We start from the raw sequence: 21,349 nt of genomic DNA, 5'->3' as shown, positions 1-21,349 counted from the left end.
TACAAATTGTTTTTTCATGTTCTATGAGTCACCAAGATCCATTGCCTCACAACTTCTTCTATAGATTCCAAGCCTTCTTAAGTTTGAGGATTAGTGTTCAGATCAACATCATAAGGCAAGTGAAATGAAATAATCACTTCAACCAAATTGATATCCGTCAAAATAAGGGTCATTAATGTTATGGATATCACTCGCAAAAACATAGGTCATCTCGCTTCCTACCCTTACTAGATAATCTAATTGATCTACAACTAAAACAACAAAAATTTATGAAAGAGGCACACAATCATGGCCATGCCATGTTAAAGGTGGAGAAGAAGTGAAAGCAGGAGTGGAAGCATGAAGAGAGCAAGAGTTATGAAGGTTCAAGTAAGAAGAGAGAAACTGATGTGTGGGAACTTCAACCATCACAATGTGTGACCAAACTTCCCCTTATTCTATTGCCACTAAAAGAATATAGAATAAAGTAATAGTGATGGGCATCCACTGTTGAGATATCGAGCTCCACTCGTGATATGCCAGGGTGACCGTTGTGCATTTATGTCACCGACGTGTCAGTTGCAGATGCGGTTGGTATACCGCCCATGAATAATAGCTACATGACAGCTATCCTTATCTATTCTAGTTCGTGGCTCAGTTAGTATGCCACCTTAGTTAGTTGAGTTTGGTTTGAGACCCATATATAGGGTTCTTATATTTCTTTGTATGAGAGTTCTTTTGGCTTACACAACTAAGAAGAGGAAAACTGTTTTCAGCCTCCACCTTTGTGTGTATTCCCCCATTGTGCAAGCAAGAAAGCTACAAGTGAGACTCCTTCCTTCTCTCCCACAATCTTGACATGGTATCAGAGCCTTGTTCATGGTAAGGAGCTCAAGAAAGAAAGCCAAGCTCGCGGTGTTCTGGTAAGAGGAGCAGTGTTGCTTTCATTTTTTGTTTTGGGAGCAGATCTCTGCAGGCAGCACAACCGAAAATTGCAAGAGTGCATTGTCTCAGGTTGAGACGCCCTTCGCGGTGAAGCAAGAGGGCAGTATATGCTGCGGGATAGGGCTCTAGCCCTCGGCGACCCTGTTTTTTTTATTTGAGGCCATTTGGGGGCCTATTTTGGAGGCGGAAGTTTTCTGCATGCACTCAGGAAAAAGCCCTGTTTTATGCTGTGCGACCACTGTTCTACAGGTCGGTGAAAAGTTACCACAGATATTGCATCGTATGCTCGTGTGCAGAGACATTGGGAGTTACAGAATCATCCTTGATTCCTGTATATGCAAAATCGTCACTAGGAAGTGACTGTGTGGTCAAATACCACTTTCACTAGTTTTGCAGATTTACCCTTGTGAGGCTGAAGCTGTGTTCTTTGCAGTGACAGAATTTTTTGCAGTGTTCTGTAATGGCATCTGATTCTCTTTCACAGATTGTCACTGAAAATCTTGACAAGAACAACTTCCAAGCATGGAAGTTTAGAATGACGAATTTCCTTATGGGAAAAGGATATTGGGAATTTGTTGCAAGAAATGAAGAAGAACCAGTTCTTTCTGATGTTCCCAATCAACAGCAAATGCAGGCATTTAAAGCATGGCATGAGAGAGCCAGGAAAGTTATGTACTGGTTGTCTATCAGCATTTCAGACTCTATGATTGTGCATATTCAAGATGCAAGTACGCCAAAGGAGGCATGGGATACTTTGTCAAAAATGTATAGCACAAATACGCAAGCCAGGAAAATGCAGCTCAAGCAAGAGTTGCACAATGTGCAAAGAGAAAGTATGAGCATCAATGACTACCACATGAAGGTGAAAAAGATTGCAGATGCACTTGCTTCCATTGGGTCGCCAGTGGAAGATGATGATTTAGTCTCAGTGACCTTGAATGTTCTAGGAAAGGATTATGCACAGTTCCGAACATCCATTTCCGTTCGTGAAAGATTTCCTGATTTTGAGGAGTTGATTGCTCTTCTAATTTCTGAGGAGCAGAGAAATGGTGGTGCATCTTCTTCAGGAGGAACTTCAAAAGAAACTGTCTTCTACTAAATGCTGGAAGAGGTAGAGGCAGAGGTAGAGGAGGCTGTGGCAGAAATCAGAATATGCAGCAAACTCAAGAAAACCAGTCCTATGGAGGAGGACATGGTAACTCTAGAGGCAGGGGGGAGCCAAAGAGGTCGTGGTGGATGGCAAAGAGGCCAAAGTGCAAACAACAATGTTGAATGCTACTACTGTGGTAAAATGGATCATACTGCTAAAGACTGCTATAAAAAGCAGAATGACATCATGAATGGAAAATTTCAACAAGGGAATTATGCATCTTCTAGTAGACAGGGTGATGACATAAATGAGCATTTGTTTATGGTGCAGCACATGAACAATTCTGTGACAAGTGCAGAAGAAAGCAACGATGTGTGGTATGTTGACTCAGGTGCATCAAACCACATGACAGGTCATGCAGAATGGATGGAGGATGCAAGGAAAATGGAAAAACCAGGATTTGTGGAGACTGATGATGATACTGCACATCCTATTGTGCAGATTGGAAAATTTCCTTTGTTTATGCAGGATGGGAAAAAGAAATACCTGTCCGATGTATTTCATGTCCCGAATATCACCAAGAATCTGGTTTATGTTGGTCAAATGGTTGAGCAGGGCTTGCAGGTCAGATTTAATCCTCATGGATGCTTTGTTGAGGATATGAAAAATAAAGGTCGCTTGATAGCAAAAGGAAAGAAGAAGGGTAGAATGTTTACGTTGGATGCAGACATGTCTGAATTGAGTGCAGTAATGTTTGCACATGGGACCGGTGTAGTTGCAGATATTGATATCTGGCATAAATGCATTGGTCATGTTAATGTACAGCGACTTAAATTAATGCAGGTCCAAAATATTGTTTTGCAGGATTGCCTAAATTCAAGGTTGCAGAAATGCATAAGGTATGTGAAGCCTGCCAATTTGGAAAACAGGCAAGGAAACCATTTCCTAGACATGTTCAAGAGAGTGAGAAGCCATTAGAATTAATCCACTCTGATGTGCGGACTACTAAAGCTGCATCTCTTGGAGGCTGTCATTATTTTGTCACTTTTATTGATGACTATAGCAGAAAAGTTTGGGTGTATTTTATGAAAAAGAAAAGTGAAGTTTTTGGGCATTTCAAAACTCTTAAAGCTATGGTTGAAAAAGAAACAGGCCTGCAAATAAAATGCCTAAGGTCAGATGGAGGGGGAGAGTACCTCTCAAATGAGTTTACAAGGTTCTTGCAGGAGCATGGCATAAAGCAGCAATATTCATGCAGTCATACCCCACAACAAAATGGAATTGCAGAAAGGAAAAACAAGCATCTTGGAGAGGTATCTCATGCCATGCTCAATGAAAAAGACCTGCCAGATTTTTATTGGGCTGAGGCAGTTGCTACAACAGTCTACATAATGAACAGGAATCCCACTACAACAATACATGGGATGACTCCAGAGGAGAGGTATACTGGTAGGAAACCAAATATTTCTCATTTAAAAATTTTTGGTTGCATTGCCTATGTTCATGTGCCAGATGAGTTGAGATCCAAGTTGGATCCAAAAGCTGAGAAGTGCATCTTTATTGGTTACTCTCTGCAGCAGAAAGGGTATAAATGTTATAACCCTTCTACTCGTAAGTTTACAGTGAGCAAAGATGCTGTTTTTTATGAGATGAGTAGCTGGTATAAACCAATAAATGTGATTGATGATGTAGATGCACAAAATGGTAATGCTGCACAGAATTCACAGCAGCAGTCACAAAATATTAGTGGACCTGGAGTGTCCTCTAGCAGTGGTTCATATTCTTCACCATGGACAGGAAGATTGAGATCAGGAGAATCTCCTCAAAACAATGCAGATAGTGGTATGCAGGTTTCACGAAAAGGAAAAGAGAAGGTAGATCAGCCCATGTTTGATATGAATGCAGGTCACTCTTATGTGGATGGTGAATCCAGTGGATCAGAACAGAGTATTGATGATGAGTTGGGTATTCCTTCTATTGTTACACCTGGAGTAAGGAAGACCAGGGATGTTTTGAGAGCACCTGGGAGTGAACCTACTTTGCGCAGGTCTACCAGAGCTAGGTATCCTGTGGATAGGCTGAAATATGATGGATTTACAGCCATTCACTATGCATATATGGTCAAAGTGATACAGGAACCAGAACCCACTTCTTTTGAGCAAGCCATGGGAAAAGAAAAATGGGAGAAAGCCATGGATGAAGAAATGGATGCCTTGGAAGCAAATGCTACATGGGAGTTAGTACCTTTGCCTAAAGGTAAGAATGCAATTGGCTGTAAGTGGGTTTATAAGGTGAAGCACAATGCAAATGGTTCTGTGAACAGATACAAGGCAAGATTAGTAGTCAAGGGGTATGCACAAACATATGGCATTGACTATGAAGAAACATTCAGTCCGGTTGCAAGGATGGCAACCGTAAGAGCAATCATTGCTATGGCTGCATCAAAGGGATGGTCTTTACATCAGATGGATGTAAAGAATGCCTTCTTGCATGGTGATTTGCAAGAAGAGGTCTATATGGAGCAGCCACCAGGTTATGTGCATGATTTTCATCATGAGTTTGTTTGCAGGTTGAAGAAAGCCTTGTATGGCTTGAAGCAAGCACCTAGAGCATGGTCTGACAAGATAGGACAGTATCTTGTCACTATTGTCTTTCAGATTTCCAAGGTAGATTTCTCACTTTATGTGAGAAAAACAGAGAAAGGTATTATGCTACTTGTCATTTATGTTGATGATTTGATTATGACAGGTGACAGTGATGAAGATATCCTTCATGTGAAAATGCTATTGAAGCAGAAGTTTGAGATGAAGGATTTGGGAGAGCTGCATTATTTCTTGGGCATTGAGGTGATTAGATCACCAAGTGGGATACAGCTCTTGCAAAGGCAGTATGGATTGGACATGCTGTCCAGATATGGGATGACAGGCTGTAAGCCTATTTCAGTTCCTTTGGAGCAGAATGTGAAGCTGAGCGCAGATGCAGGTGAGCTTCTGGAAGACCCTACTATGTACAGACGCATAGTAGGAAGTTTGATTTATATGACTATTACCAGGCCAGATTTGAGCTATGCTGTTGGATTGGTAAGTCAGTTTATGCAAGCTCCAAGGAAACCACATTTGGATGTGGCTAGACGCATACTCAGATATGTGAAGTCTACATTGCAGTATGGACTATTTTATGAGACTGGGGTTCAGATACAGTTGCATGGATACACTGATGCTGATTGGGCTGGTAGTATTTCTGATAGACGATCTACCAGTGGATATGTGTTCTCTTTTGGGAGTGCTGCAGTCACTTGGAGCAGCAAGAAACAGCCTACAGTTGCCTTGTCGAGCACAGAGACTGAGTACAGGGGTGCAGCAATGGCTGCATGTGAGGTAGCTTGGTTGCATAAGCTACTTTATGATATGCATCAGCCTACAGATGGGCCAGTTGTCATTTATTGTGACAACATGAGTAGTATACACTTGGCAAATAACCCAGTCTATCATGCTAGAACAAAGCACATTGAGGTGCATTATCACTATGTGCGGGAGAGGGTTTTACTAGGTCTTATTGATCTAGTTTATGTCAGCACACAGGATCACGTAGCTGACATATTCACGAAGGCATTGGGCGCAGAGAAGCTGTGCAAGTTCAGAGACCTGCTTGGTGTGCAGGAATTGGGATTAGCTCGAGGGGGAGTGTTGAGATATCGAGCTCCACTCGTGATATGCCAGGGTGACCGTTGTGCATTTATATCACCGACATGTGCAACTAGGCAACATATCCATAGTGCCTCCTTATAAGCCTCAATGATTGCAATATACTCAAACTTGGTAGTAGACAAGGTCATGTATTTTTGTACCATGGACATCCAAGACATAGCATCTCTAGCAAAGGTAAAGATATAGCTCTAGATGGACTTTCTATTATCTACATGTCTTACATAATCTAAGTCAGTATAATCCACGACTCCTATGTCCTAGTTACCATAGAAAATGCACATATCTATAGAACCTTTAAGTTCTCATGATACCCTTGATGATGTCCCAATGTCACCTGCTAGATGTATCCATATAACATGCCACAACTCCCATTGCAAAACCTATGTTAAGACAAGTGGTTATCATGGCATATATCAAACTACCATGGCGGATGCATCTGGAACCTTGGCCATGTCGGTCCTCTCATAATCAAATTGTGATAAAGAGAGTGGCAGGAAAGACTAATTCAAGTTGTATCAATTCCAAAAGGATCGATGGTTTCTCAACCAATTGGACACATATGAGACGTGAAGAACGCCTGCATTCCAATCCATGTTTCTTAAAGATGTAGAAATGCTTTGAAGGATTGATAACACACGAAACCCCAAATGGAAAATCTATCTAACTAACATTCATATGAAAAGGTAATGGATAGCCAATAGGATCACTATCCTATGTATGGAATTTCTTAAGTACTTTGTGAATGTACTCCTTATGGGACAAGCAGACAAGTCTCTTAGAGCAATGGCATGTAATGCACATACCATAAGCGTAGGGTAGTCATCTTGACTAGAAGAGGGAAGATCTCCTCAAGATTGACTCCCCTTTTTTGCTTAGCACCCTTACTAACTAATTGGGCATTTTATTCTAGCTTACAGTGGCTAGGGGTACTCTTTAGCTTGTATATCCACTTGCATGGCAATGCACACTTTCTATCAGGCAAGGAAACCGAGTCCCTTGTATGGTCTTTTTGTACTGAATCAAACTCAGACTACATATCCCTCTTCCAAAAATGAGAATTACCTCTATGCATAGCCTCCTCATAGATAAGTGGCTTAGCATGGTCTATTAGCATGACATTATCCATCATCGATGGCTCATAGGTAAGTGGCTCATTAGAGTTTATCACCATGACATAATCTATATAGGGCTCATAGTGATTAGGAGGATGTGAAGCTCTAGTGGAGCATCTCAAAACTAGTTGTGGGGTCTAGTGTACTCGCATGTCCTCTCTCTCCAATATCATAATCCAATATCAATAGGTAGATTTTGGGCCACTACATCATCCAACAACTGCAGTAGGTTATCTTACTAGGTTTGGTTATACTATAACAGGAGGCTTCTCCTAAAAGATCACCCTATGTGCCTCAATCACCTACTGTAATCTCATATGCATCTTTTTTTCATGGAAAATAACATCAGCCCTACATCCCCATATCAAAGGGAGATGCATTTGATAGAATTTGGATCGAACTTATTATGCTTGTTTTGGGAAATATGGTGAAAAGTCTTATATCCAAGGACTCACAAGTTCCATTTGAAGCATTCTTTTTTATGTGTCCCTTCTTGTTACAAAAATAGCATTGAACATCCTTTTTAATGATCCTTTTTGCTATGTGACTTGCTTCTTGACTTGCCTCTCTCATTAGAGGTCCCTCTTGCATTTGATCTTTCTCTCACCATAAGTGCACTGTAGCTCTTTGACCTTGTATTATTCTTTCTATTCCCCTCATCTATGAGCAAACTGATCTCAATATTAATACTTATAAGACCACTTGTGCATGCAAAGTTACTAATAATAGTCTTGAAATATTAGGGTTCACTACATATATAACGTGCATTCAAAACTTATTTAAAAATACATTATCTATGAATTTTTCCTAAGAAAAACATGCCCCTTTTCTATTCATTGTGAATTACCCCTTTATATGGCACCCCTCTATATGTTTAAAAAATCTCATAGAAGTACTTAGAAAATCCATTCTTTTGAATCTATGTGATATATATTTATGAGTGACACTACCTATGCACCCCACCCCCCTCCTCCCCTCTCCCCACATAGCCTGAAAATATTCATTTTTTATGTGTCCCTTCTTGTTACAGAAATAGCATTCCATATCATTTTTGCTATGTGACTTGCTTCTTGACTTGCCTCTCTCACTAGAGTTCCCCCTTCATTTGATTGTTCTCTCACTATAAGTGCACTGGAGCTCCTTAACCTTGCATTATTCTTTTTATTCACCTCTTCTATGAGTAAACTACTTTCACCACTAGTAAAACTACGTATGTAGTTACTAATAGCAGTCCTGAAAGCTTGAGGTTCACTATACATATAAACCCCCTATATCACATGTATTCAAGGCTTATTTAAAAGTACCATTCTCTATGAATTTTGTCTAAATAAAATACACTCCTTTTCTATTCAAATTATGAATTGTTATTTATATGGCACCCTTTTGTATGTTTAAATAATTTAATAGAAGTATCTCAAAACTCTATTCTTTTGAGCCTACGTGATATACTCATACACCCAAAAGCATTCCAATTCTCAAAATTTAAAGGGAACTAACAAGAACATGGCCTTCAATGAATCATGAAGACAATCTTCTAAGATGTCAATTGGTTGAAAATCTTGTTAAAGTCATTGATGTAATTAGAAATTGAATCCCCCTCCTCCATGAAAAGATGAATGAGCGATTCTTTTTTCATACACCATATGCACTTGCCATGAGTGTTCACATTGAAAGACATAGAAATTGAGAGTGTCAACATAATAGTGGAGCATGCCAACTCATCTAATTCCTGCCAACCTTTGCATCAATGTCCTTAGACTTAATCCCACTACATTTAATTGGCTTCACCTATTTCTTCTCGACTTATGCATTGTATATTTGCTCTTTGAAATACGAAAAGATCGTACCATCAAGATTTTCAATATTGAACAATGCATTCTTTGAACTCTATGGAGAAGCCATAATGAGAAAATTACGTCTACATGCCAAAAGTAGCAAGATATCTCCAATTACAACCTCAAAGTAAGCCAACAAACTACAAACAGAGTGCTCTACAAGAAATCAAGTACAAAAAGTTTGTACACATGAATGGCCTTTTCCATAAATCCTCATTCTTTTAATACAAGAATCATAGGATTAGGGTTCCCCCATGTTCCTTGGGCATCCTATCCCTTTAGCAGTCTTTCTGACTAGTCATGGCTTTTCTTAATGCTTCTAAACCTTAGTCTTGGAAAAAAATTTGAATAATACAATTGACAACTTCAAGGTATTGCTGGTTGTAATAAGTTGCACGGATAGGAGCCTAGATCTCTACAAAATAATTATAGGCCACTTTTCTCTATTTTCTATTTGCAATTAACATTATCCCCCCTCTTAAATAAGTTCACATCCCATGGCATTTACATTAAAGATATGGTGCTGCTACTAGTGAGAGGGTTTGGGATGTTTGATAAGGGAGTTTGATAGGGAGGAGGGATGCTTTATTATATGAGAAGATTTGTGAGAATAGGCTCAAAGTAGTGGTGTAGAGAAACTCGATATTGGGTAGGTTGTCTTGAAGAGGAAGAATAGTGATGGTCAATTATAGAGGAATCATTATGATTGCAGGCCACTGATATTAATCTATCTTAAGGAGCTCCATTGTATCTATTGAGTCACTATGCTCTTTCTATCGGGTGTCTCTACCTTACTTATGTAGTGATTTGTATATGTAAGTACAACTACGAGTTGGGTCAAATTCCAAGTAGGATTGGAATGTTGCTCTGGGTGACATGCCCTTCAAGCAAAGCAGTTATGTCCTACCCTTGATGTGCCCTGAGGTTGTGATGTGGGGAAGGGGGATAGGGTGTTTTCCTAGGTGCATTGTGCTTTTTTATTTTTTCTTTATCTTTACTTTTTCTTTAGAAAAGCATAACAAACTACAAGTGATAAATGAGGAGAAACAAATCATTCAAGAAGTGGCTTGAGCTGAGAATGTATCTTTTGATGTAGTCAAGTAGCTCCAATCATGACTTGAGTAGAAAGGATATGTGCACATGATAAACCTACTCTCCACCATATCCTCTAGTATAACTATGTAAAAATAAGTAGTAGGACTTGTAGATGAAGGCAAACCATCACCACTCAATCAATTCTAGCATTGACATAAAAAAAGAGTGGTAATAGCCCATCTCCATAAGGTCTTACCATTGTTGTAGGAGCTTGATTAGAAGTCTAAGGTAATTACAAGTGGTGATGAAGGAAGGATTAGTGCAATTTCTGAATTCTTTTATGAAATGAAGAAAGTAAGAGACTAGGTCAATGGGGTGGAATAAGTAGATCAATGGGAATTCTTTTACAAAATGACCAAAGAAAGAGACTAGGTCAATGAGATTTAATAAGTAGCTATTGTTGATGTGAGTTGCTTTGATGTTAGGGATATTTGGAAAGTTGTACCTACCATCCTCTTTCTCTTGGTGCTCCTAGTGGTCCCTCCTTGGATAGGGACAAAAGAATGAATTTGTTCGCTCTTATTTTCAAGAGTGAATGAAAGCTTCCCAAGCCCTCTTGTTGCCTTCCAAAATGGAATAGTGCCATTGTGGGAAGCCTAGCCACACTTTTCTAGGCTTCAACTTCTGGTATCTTCCCTTGCTTCCTTGAGCTCCATGAGATTTTTAATAGGCCTCAACATCCAATGGATCTAACCACTTCATTGCAATATTCTTATCTCTTTGTATGAGTAGCCCTATTGTGCACAAAGAAAGTGCCCTTCCAAATCTGCTCTCTTCATTGACCTTGAAATCAAGCATTACAAAAGGTTTGGACTCCTATTTTCTTTGTATCTCTATAGTGTTTCGTTCGAGTTCTCTTCCTCATCCTATGGGAAAAGCTTAAGGGAAATGGGATATTCTATTACCTTTTGTGATCAAGCTCTCAATGTTTGCATCATGGTTGAGTAGGCCTCCTTTAGATTTGGATATTTCTTTTCTTTAGTAGAGCACTCTTCTAGCTCCCCTATATCAAAATCTTGTAGCTTAAGTACTATAGTCTCTAGTCTATGCATAATACATAATAGGAGTGCTTTGCTATATTCAAAAATATAGCATACTACTACAAGTATTGTAGAGAGTAACCCTACTTCTTTAGGAAATGAATAGAAAACTCAGAAATAACTTCATAAAACTATGAGAACATACTATATGACTTTTGTCAACATTATGGTGACAAATAAATAATAATAATGCTAAAATATGATAGAAATAGAGTAGAGAAAATAGCCAAATTGTCAAAGTAGATTTGTATTCATGAAATCCTATCATTACAAATAGTCCTGACATAAGCAAAATGATAAAGAAAGTGTGTCTTTTTAGGCCACACCTATAACATCCATAATAATTACATATCATGTGATTTCTTAAGCCTATTCACATCAAGTGATAGCATAGACTAAGATATAAACCATGGACAAGGTAAATATGATATCATGTATGAAGCTGTGGTGGCTAACACCTAGCACAACTTAGTGAATGGCAATTTACAGCCATGACTTGAACCTTTTAATATCAAATGCCTTATCCAAACATAGACAAATCTAATAAAACATAGTTATACCTTACTCAAAGCCTTGCACTTCAAAATAAGCCACATAATGAAGAGATCCTCTTCAATAGGATACTCACATAGACAAATCTAATAAAACATAGTTATACCTTACTCAAAGCCTTGCACTTCAAAATAAGCCACATAATGAAGAGATCCTCTTCAATAGGATACTCACATCCCCCTAATGCCACAAAAACACTAGCAATTCACCCAACCACTTCATGAGCTATGATGCTCATGAATTCCATGAGAATCATAGGCTAAACACTTATGAGATAGATCATCCCCGTGTGGCTCATGTATAGATAATGTCACAATATCCATCTCAGGAATCTTTTCAGAAGTAAGCTCTTGTCATATTCATTTTACAATGTATCCATACTTTTCTCTAAGAGTCCTTATCCTGTATAAGGGATTCCAAATTTTTAAAAATGAAAGTCTGTAGGAGTTGACTCGTCGTCGTGATTATGTGTTGAAAATGAGAAGAGGGACCCTCCTTTATTTTATTTTATTTTTTGGGTGTGGGGGAAAGGGGAAGGGGTTCATCTTTTAGTGAGGTTTTGGCAAGGGAAACCTATTTTCATTTTATTGCCTAAGGGATTTCTTTTATTTTTAATAAGAAATATGACTTTTTAATTAATTTATTTCAAATCCTTTTTACTTATCTTTTTTTTAATACGAGAATAAGGCTATCGAGAGGGTTTGGGGCAGCTAGGGCTACCACAAGGTGGTGGCCTCTTATGACTAATGAGGCTCCTTCTCTTCTTATTCTAAGGCTTTTAAAGCTTAGTTTCTTATATATATATATATATATATAACATTAAAATTTTTAAAATAAAATTTATAAAAACCTGAAGATAATGTCCAATTTATTATAATAGAAATATAGTTAAGAAAAATAAATAAACTTTGTTAGAAAATTAGATTGATTTCTAATATTTTTATAAAACTCATTAAAAAATAAAGAAACTTTTAAAAAAGATAACCATAATTAGAAAAAGCTTTCTAACTAAGAAAATAACTTGAGAATTTAGTTTTGAATCCATAAAAGTTTTAAAATAAATCCCAAAAATATACCATAATTTATTTTAATCTTAAAAAATCCTAATGAATCCATGATTTTTTTTTTAGTATGAAAAAATATTAATTAATATATTTTAGTAAAAAAACGGAAAATACATTGGATTGTGTATATTTACCTGTGGAATTTGGGGTATGTTACACAAGTTGAGGCTCAAATAAAATCTTCATGTGCATTTTGAAAAAGATTGTGAGTGACAATTGGAAGGACTAGGATTCTAAGTTGGGCTCAACTTTATAGTCTTTTGGAATAGCGTATAAGGTCACAACAAGCTTAACTCCATTTAAGTTGGTGTATGGGGCTAGAGGTAGTTGTTCCTATGGAGTTTCTAATACCTAGCTTAAGAATTGTAGTTATAAGTTATCCCCTAAACATTCAATGTATACTAGGTTACAGTAGTTGGAGGAAGATATGATTGTCGCCTATTACCTATCAATAGTAGTGTGTTCAGGGAGGCAAGCATGGGTCAACCAACAAGTAAAAAAGAAGTTTTTAAAAGAATGAGATTTGGTAATGGTGTACAATTCAAAGCTTGGGAAACATTGAGGGAAGTTAAAGCTTTGTTATACATGCCCCCATGAAATATTTAAGGATGTTCATCAAGGTACTTTTATCTTAGCTAAATTGTAGGGTGATGTCATTAAGCCAGAAATCAATGGTTTTAGGCTACATAGACTTGTTCAACCTAACTATGAGGACTTGGATAAGGATTCATAGTCTATGGAAGCAAAAATAATCAACTTGTTCAAATCACCGCAGTGGTCCCTGAAGTAATAAGTCGAGATTTTTTTGCTATAATGGTTATATGCAAGTGCTATGGGTCCATTTGTTTTCAAGTAGTGCCGAATTCACTTATAGTATCATTGGTGATACATTGAGTCTTCAAGTGGTATTTTTTAATCATTAAAAATCGAGACAAGCCTCATTCCTATTACAAGAATTGTAGGATGTCTTTGGTCTTACTGCACTCATATTGTGGGTAACACAGGTTTTCAGTAATCTCAGGTATTCTATGCAAAAGAGCCTTGTCCATGAGATTTGGTGGCAAAGTCAAGATTTTCTAAGGATTTTCAAAAACTTTCATTACATGATCATGTGTATTTTTAAAGGTTCCCTATCAACTAATCATTATGTCATTTTTTATGAGACTTAATGAGAACTATTTGGAACTGTAAGGTTTCAGGAGGAGAATCAAGAAATTTTTTAGCTCTTAGTCTAATTAAAGGCAACCCAAGCATGGGAAGTCAAGCCTTTATGGCATGTTAAGGACAATTTGTAATCACTAGAGTGATAAGGGTATGTTGACTTGACTCACACTTTGAAGGAAGAAGTAGTCAAAAGGGAAAAGGGCATGGATAGCAAAACTTCACGAACTCTAGCTTATATTTTTTGTTTGCTTGCTTATTGGCATCACCTTCTTCCTAATCGATTGCCATCACATAGTAATTTTCGACCAATTTCTCTCTCTTGGCTATCTTATCCTTCAGAAAACATAGCCAATACCAAGGCATGCAAGGCACAAAAATGGCTTGTCAAGAGATCACGAAAGCAAGCTCGAGATGAGGAAGATGATGATCCGACATGGTCCACATCCCACCAAAGATAAAACCCTCTAAAAAAGAGGAGGTTACACCAAAATCTACACATTTGGCTTCTAATGATGAACATAAGTTATTTACTCCTTTGGTAGATTCAATGTTGCATGTTGATGTATTCGATGCCAACACAAGGGAATGGTCATTGCAAATCAGTTTACTCAAGTTTGCAGAGTTACCACACACAATTCTTGGGCTAGTAATCTACATGTAGCAATGCAATTAGAGCTCCTTTGAAAGACGTGAAAGATTGGTCGAAAATTGGATATTGCTCCTTCTCTACTTGCCGACATCTTTGTGTTGGAGTGCAATGATCATATCAAGCACTACAAATGCATTGAGGAGGTCATGCAAGCACAATTAAGTATGCCTAGGTACTAGAAACCAATATATGTCGTGGCAAGTAGATTCATTGTGGAGGAAGCATGGTAAGTGGTTCATGGAAAGATTCCTTTTGCTTATAAAGACTGATTCTATTACCCGTGATACATATGGCATACTATGGTATGTTGAGAACAATGTAATACCAAATTGGGTAGGTACATTGCATGATTGGATGATGCAAGAGGTTCATGCTCCCACTATTCTGAGAAAACAACATAAAAGCAAGATTGATCCAATATTTGTAGCAGTATATGGTCACTTGGTTATGGTATGTCCAAATGTCATGTCTTCTTTATGGGATGTTTCAAAGGGCAATATGCATAATGCATCTAAGAGGATGAAATCTATTGATGGTTTGACTTTTGATGAGTATGATCATAATGTGGATAGGTAGCATGTATTCATGGACAATGATGATGATAAGACATGTAAGCTATTGACTTCTATGGATATGTCTTTTGGCATGCATGATAGTCAAAATGAAGAAAAGCAGTCCTCTATGCATATGGACTTTTTGGATTGGCTTGATATGGATCTAAAGCATGAAGGAAAGGATGATATTGTTGTGGTTATGGGAATGCAAAAGAAAGTTAGGCCGTCAAAGGTCAAAGGTCAAATCGGAAACTATGCCCAGGAAGGAGGATATAGAAGAGGAGAAAGAGAAGAAAGATATTATGTTGTTAGAAATGCCAATAATGAGAGATCATCATGATAATGAAGTTGACACTCTTAAGTAGCAAGAGGATAAGTAAGGATGCATGTTGCAGAAATGCACAATTTCTTCAATTGTTTTTAAAGAATGGACTACCACTATGTAAGATAAGTTCCAATAGGAGATTCAAATGGTTGCCCAAGACAATGCTAGGTTGAGAGTTGAGATGGTATTGTTGGATGCAGAGATTGAGCCCTTACTGTAAGGTTGAAAAACAATAAATGTAGGATTTTGAGATTGATCTTGAGGGTTTCGTCTTCATGCAAACTAATCTTAATACTATGAAGAGTTCTTTGATGAATTTTATGTAGGAACAATGGAATCATATGGCAAGTAGGATGTCACAACTGATTTTGAGACCTTATGCTTTGCTACAAAGAGTGAGAGAGGGAGTGAAAATTACAAGTTAGAGGTAAGAGAGTTTTGCAAGGAGGAGTTAGCACCATTTCAAGCACCATCTTTGTACCCCAAAATTATTTCTTTTCTCATCCTTCCCATCCATGATGACCTCTCACAAACATTCAATGTAGTGATATCCTCGAGCAACCATGATATTGAAATTTCGATCATTGATATGGTCAAGGTATATTGTTCTATTTATTATTATTAAAATAATAGCTAAAATAATATCCACAATTTTTAAATATTTATATTAAAATTAAAGGTATTATTATTTTTATTTAAATTTAATTTTCTACTAGCTTTAATCATAGAATCTCTTTTTTATATAATAAAATAATTCTTATTTTTTGTATTTTAATTAAAAATAGGATAAAATTAATTATAAACACTTTAAAATACCCAAAAAAAAATTAAAAAGTATAATTACAATTAAACTAATAAAATATTATTTAAAATATAAAATTTAAAAAGTTTTTAATTAATAAATAAGTTTATAATTTTTATAAATACTTAGAATTGATATAAATTTGCCAAAAAAATCTTATTTAGCATCTAAGATAGTCTTTATATTAAATCATTAAATCATAAATCATAAAATAAGTATATTTTTCTCAAAAAATAATTTTTAAATATGATTTAAATACTTTCATAAATTAGAGTAAATGCTCAAATTATTATAAATTAATTTTATTTTTTTAAAGAAAATTTAATTTAATTATTTTTTATTAAAGTGTGTTCACATGCAATGAAGTACTTGGTCTATTTTTGCAAGCAAAAAAATAGAAAACAAGGTGCCTTTACACATACGAAAGGTAAGATACGTGCAAATGTATGAGATGAACTTTATTTGATTGAGAAACCATTTAAAAATCTATTTAATGATTTTTGATTGACTAGAATTTTTTTATAAAGAAATCATTAGTAAAAGATTTAGAAATTGATTGCGGTTGCTTAAAGACATAAAAAGAATTATACTAATTACATCTTGTCTTGAGTAGTCACATAAGAATGAGGCATGATGCCATCCCCAAGGTTGTCTCAATTACTCTTCACCCAGAGTATATGTACACTACCTAATACGATTGACTACTACTCAAGTACGTTTGATCTTCGGTATAGGAAATTTTACTCTTATAGTAGGTGAGAACCAACAGGGCTCTAGTATGACTTGTAATCTCGATCTGGGACCTAAAATATGATTGAAAATCTATATAAGCCAAACATGGTTTAGCATTGGAAGACTCACTATTAGGATGAACATGGCAAGGGTGGTAACCTAGTTTTGGGTTGGTTTACTTTTGAAGTGATTGTATATATTAGATTAAAAATTAAAAATATTAATTTTCAAATGGATTGCTTAGTCTCTATAACTTTAGAGTGTGCTAATGAATCTTGTGCAAACACTAACTATAGCATGTTTATTTAAAACACTAAAATACACCTCAACACCATGGGAAGCAGAGATTGGTACTCTTCCAAATGCAATTGTCCTACAATTGGATGGAATGGTTAGTTAGGCGGCTTTTTCTAAATTTAGAATAAAGACTGATAAGCATGATCTTCCTAAGGATCAATCCTAGAACTGGTAAGCACTGTTTTAGGGGATTAGTGTGAGACTATGCCTTACGGGTAGAGGGATTGACACTTAGCCGCCCCTCATTTCTCACTCTCATTGAACCAAGTGTGGTTCTCACCTATCTTAATCTTAGATGATTTGTGAAATGGATTCATATTAATCTCAATGTTAGATTGTTGCTAGAGATCATAGTTGAGCCTTTAGGAACCTATAGGTCAATCCTCGTGAGATGAGGCTAGATGCTTCACATGTGAGGTAGACCTAGGGAATACCTAATCATCTAAGTCCACACACTCAAAGTTAACATGGATGGTAATAATTAGAATTAATCCTTAGACAACTACCAAACTATCCTTCCTAAGTTAAACTAGTGGGTATGTTTCACATGGTATCATAGCATTAAATTATAACTATGCTCCATCGTTATGATGATATTATAATTGTTAAACAATGATTTTTAAGTTTATTTAGCTTTGTGATTAGTAGACTAAAACTAAAACTTATTATTTTAGGAACTTCTTAAGTAACTTATGGGCCACAAGATATTTTGATGAGCATAACATACTATGGCTTCTAGATCCACCAATTTTCCGTTTAGGCATGATGTTAGCTTGATATCCTTGGATCAGATTAGCAAGCAATCCAAGACGACAATTGGGAATTGCATAATGGGAATTACCTAGTGGATGCTGAGAAATTCAATCACATGGAAAATGATATTCTAAGAGCTCGAATTCTCAAAGAACTTAACTTGGCTAGAGCTTTTTGGTTCTTTAAAACTAAAAACTAGAAAACCCTTATTCTTGAAAATAAGCAATTGACTAACCAGAATCAATATGTGTATTCTTAACTCATTGGAGTTATAAGCCATAACTGCATTGGATTGGGACCTCATAATTCCTTCATCCTCCCTAATCTAAAAATATCAAGTCACCTCGATTACTCCCTCTTGGCTATGGATGTAAATAAAACTCCCCTTTCAATGAAGTGAATAACATATGAAATTTGAAGAATTTTTATGGCTTGTACTTTAATAAGGGAATAGTCTTAATTAATTCATGAACATTGTAAGTCACTAAAATTTGGTAAGAAAAAAAGTTAGGGTATTCTCTTACACTTGATATACTATGCAGGAGAACTTCTATTTTATGTTCCCCTTGGTATACTAAGCTTGCTCGCAATGTAGCCTACCCTTGTAAGAGCATGTGCTCCATTTGATGGACTAGATTTTTGTACCTCCCCACAACTAGTTCTTTCATGCTCAACAATGGTGGATGTAGTCTATGGGTTGGTAATGGACTTCTATGAACTAATGCATGCACCTTGACTATATCAACAACCTTGAGTATAAGCTATGGAGGATCATTTGGGTTGAGAGGCTCAACATCGTTTGATATTTTACCTTCTACCTAGGTCCTCCAAGTCTTGTAGAGTATCATGAGGATGATGTTGTGACTCAAGCCTAGTGAATGTATAATAGGATTATTTTTATTATAAGACCCAACTGAGTTGTATTCACCCATAGATCCCATTCATCTGGTTGTTACATGGAGGGATTTTCTAATATCCGCATCGAGTATCTAGCCCTAGATATCTATAGTGAGCTAACCAAATATGAAGCTACCTCCCTTCAATATCTCCATGGTTGATTTTGTATATAATGCATTTGAGTCAAACAAAGTCTTGTATATAAATTTTTTTAAAAAATACATTTGACTTTCCTTCATTATCAGTGAAATGTTTTGTCTCCAACGTATATATACTTGTGTTAAATTAATCTACTTTGTCACATGTAGATTTAAGGAGAACCTTGGTATCATTTTTTGGTCATTTGCACGATGTATCAATCTACTATGCATTTGCTAGATTATAATTAGCAATAAGACTTCATGAAGAACTTGGAAAGACTCTATTGTCCTCTTGGATACTATAGTGATAGGCAATGGACCTGACATGGTGACTATTGCTTTATTTATGCTAAAAGGCTAGCCTATATTGAAACAAATCTTAAAATAATTCGATGGATAGAGGAACTTGATCTTTTTAGGATATTTTTGTTCAAAGATCTATGATTAAAAGACATTATAACTATGAATTATCAAAGTATCTATCAAGATTATATATCTAAGATCAAGTTACTGATATCTTATCTCCTAATACAATAGCTCACCTAGATAGACAAAAATGAAATGACTACATTGTCATGGCATTTCCTGAATTACCAAGCCACTATTGACTTCTTATAGTCTATGAGAAACCTCCCATTTATAAAGAAATAATAGTGGCTAGGTTTTAGAATTAAGGCCTTACATAATGTATCAAAAAGCTATTTTCAAAAAGCCATATATTGTATATATTGAAGCAATACAACTTGAGCTTTTGATGGTGTGAATAATCTTGTTGTGAATAATTTTGTTTAAGGTTACTATACATCTTTTAGGTACCCTTGTTACTAATTACCCTAGCTAATCAGCAATAAAAGAATTTTTTATGAGAGCAAATTAAGCCAAAGGATTAAAGATAGAAACAAACACTGAGATAGAAATCAAGTAGATGAAAAACTACTTTTCCATGATTGGAATGAGTGTAACCAATCAAGATATGATCGCCCTGTTAAATCTCACTAGAGAAGCCTATTTATGTTGGAAACAATGGTTTTTTGATAGGGTTGTTACTAAGATATCTAAAACCTAGGAGTAGATTAAGACAGTTGTAGAAGGAAGATATCTACCCCCATCTTATCAAATCCATGGAATGGATGACTTCTTTCATCTTAAGGCAAAAATGCCTAATTGTGGAGGGGTGTTACCCTTGTTTTGTTTCCCTCCTAAAGTACGCCCCCAAATGATAATGATCCAACAAGTAGCTCTGTTTTTTCAAGGCATAAATCTACCCCTGAATGGGCTACTAAAGGCTATGAAACCTTCTGACCTCGAAGCTACATTGCTATGAGCTCAATCTTCGATCGAATCTCTACTTAGAAGAATTTTTGGGCTACCCCTTACTTCCCAAATCCATGGGCTTTAGAAGGGTCTTTCTTTTATAGCCTAGGAAGGTAGTCTGATTGGCATGTCCAACCATATTATGAATCTTCCCTAGTTGGCTAGAGAATATTCTAGGGAATATTTCCTTTATCATCTAGAGCCGGGGTAGCCCTTGAGGCGCTGCCCTTGGACCCTCATCGGTAGACCCCCATCAAAGGCGCCATGAATCCCAAAATAGGGGACCCTAATAGCTCCCACACCCCGCAACTCGATGCATTGTGACTCAATTGTTGCTACCAGCGTCGCATAACTGCTCTATCTAACCCAAAAGCTAGATCCACAAAGGTCACCTTTTTGCCATCTGATCACATAAACCTCATCTGACATACAAGTTAGACCCATCCCAATGTTTGTGATCGCATATGGCTTCTCCTCATAATGGAGGCCTTACAACTTAGAGCACCATGGATCATTGGTGGCACCTGAGGGTGGGGTATTAAGCATATCTAACACTGCCCCTCAATGTCCATCCATAAGTGAACTACATTCTCAGCCCAATGGTTGAGTCTCTAAAGATGAATTCAAGGGAGATCCTTTGTAAGAGCTTTGGTGAATATCATTCTTCATGATGCTATCATACTTAACTTACATAGCTGCTCTCCATATTGGATCGGTGAGTCTTCTTCCAAGTTTGTTGGCTCCTTTACTTCTCTTATAATCTCAACCATCAATGCCATATTAACTATGTGAGAAAAATCCTTTATTTGCTCCTTTATTCTCAGTGACCTTCTTGGTCCATCTACCTCTTCCTCAATTGTAGTAGGCATAGGATTGTTGTAATAATAGAGCTGCTTCACCCATTGCAGAAATGACTTTTTCAGTGGCATGATTGCAAGTTGCTGAACTTTTGCCTCATCATTCAAAGATGATGCTCCCACCTCCTTGAGAGTGTTAGATATGCTCAATGCCCCACCCTCATAAGGTGCCACCAATGATCCATGGTGCTCAAAGTTGTAAGGCCCCCATTATAAAGAGAAGCTAAATGTGAGTCCGGACATTGGTTGAGTCGTGACTTGTATATCAGATGAGGTCTATGTGATCGGATGGCAAAAAGGTGACCATTGTGGGTCTAATCTTTGGGTTGGATTGAGTAATTAAGTTGGTAGCAACTCGAGGCACATTGCATCGAGTTGCGGGGTAAGGGAGTTAAAAGGGGCCCCTATTTTGGGGTCCGGGGGCCGTGGAAGTAGCCCCTAGCTGG

This window comes from Lygodium microphyllum, chromosome 12 (assembly GCF_053477565.2).
Source record: "Lygodium microphyllum isolate KBCC chromosome 12, Lygodium_microphyllum_v1.1.10, whole genome shotgun sequence".
Taxonomy (NCBI): domain Eukaryota; kingdom Viridiplantae; phylum Streptophyta; class Polypodiopsida; order Schizaeales; family Lygodiaceae; genus Lygodium; species Lygodium microphyllum.
This window is presented reverse-complemented; position numbering follows the sequence as displayed.